The sequence below is a fragment of the Rousettus aegyptiacus genome, unplaced genomic scaffold (assembly GCF_014176215.1).
Source record: "Rousettus aegyptiacus isolate mRouAeg1 unplaced genomic scaffold, mRouAeg1.p scaffold_m13_p_8, whole genome shotgun sequence".
Classification (NCBI taxonomy): domain Eukaryota; kingdom Metazoa; phylum Chordata; class Mammalia; order Chiroptera; family Pteropodidae; genus Rousettus; species Rousettus aegyptiacus.
The window spans coordinates 36903918-36905312 of record NW_023416311.1 but is presented as its reverse complement, the minus strand read 5'-3'; the positions used below and the strand labels follow the sequence as shown (position 1 = coordinate 36905312).

Sequence of the window (1395 nt, the reverse complement as noted above, 5' to 3'; positions counted from 1 at the left end):
CCCTCCCTCTCTTTGTAAGTTGAGCTGGCTCAAAGTCTCAAACCTGATTACAGAGTTGGACTTTCTATTGACCAGGCCTTAGTACTCATCATCTCATTAACACAGACTGGTGTGATCTAAGAGGTTCATGATTGGCAAAGACATTCCTATTAGTTGGGAAATTCCAAGGATTTAGTCTCCTTCCCAGGAACCAGAGATAAAGTTCAAATTATTTGTTATATACCATCTTATCTTCCTCTTTCTTGATTTGTTATGTTATTTTGTAGAATGCATCTTCTAGAAGCTTTCCATGGTTTGTAGGAAGTAGGTACAATTATTCTGAGATATTTTCTGAAAATGTATCTCTCTGTCACATTTTATGAATAATTTGGCTGTGAGTAATTATCAGGGTTGGAAAAAATTTTCTCTTGAAAAGGGTTTCCAAGGCATTGATTTAGTGCTGTTTAACTTCTCATGTTATAGTTGAATAATCTGATGCCTTTTACAAAACAAATTGTATGAGACCTGTCTCTTCCTCCCCCTTTCACTCTCTGGAAGTGTTTTATAATTTTTATTTTTTTCACTGGATTCTGAAATATTGGAGTTGGTGTGGTTCTATTTTCTTGCAAGCCATATCCTTATTTTTCACTCATGCCGCTTGTCCAAAGCTGTTCTGCTGTGGCAAGGGCTCAATATTGTCTCCGTTATGGGACACATACAGATCAGCCATAGCTCATAGTTCTGCCAGGTCTCATGGCAAAGGAAAAATAAATATGGTACATCAAGAAATGGCTTTAACTACTTCTGCTAGAAAATGCTACCTCTGGTCATATTTTATTGAACAAAGCAAATCACATAGTCAATACAGGGAAGAACATAGTGGGCCAGATACAATTTACCATAACAGGTCCTAATATGATCAGACTACTTTTAAATTTTTATTGCATCTTGGGTCAGATTTTTTTTTATATAATGCCTATAGTACCTGGTATCCCTAGGTGGTCTCCCATCCAAGTACTAACCAGGCCTGACCCTGCTTAGCTTCCAAGATCAGATAAGATTGGGCACATTCAGGGTGGCATGGCCGTAGACTGGGTCAGATTTTTAGAAATGATTTTTTAAAAATCTTATAGACTGGGAGGTAGGTATATCTATGGATGTTAGTGTTTTATAGGTTGAGAACTTGGAGATTTCACTCTTTACAATGTAGAGTTACAACTGATTATAATATTTTCAGTATAGTTACCTCACACAGTTGTGCTTCATATCCCCAAGTTTAGAAACTTCCTAGATTTAAGTGTCATAGATTAAATTTCTAAATGTCTGCCAGTGTAAATGACAAGTAGACTTGTGTTGGGTAGAAGAATGGAAAAGGTCATATGATGCTTATACATATATACATTTACAAAAATTTCT

At 36.1% G+C, this 1395-nt stretch overlaps 1 pseudogene; it reads right to left on the bottom strand.

Moving 5' to 3' along the window:
- Positions 1-952: 952 nt before the first annotated feature.
- Positions 953-1071, bottom strand: LOC118607272 (annotated as a pseudogene).
- Between the last annotated feature and the right edge of the window lie 324 nt (positions 1072-1395).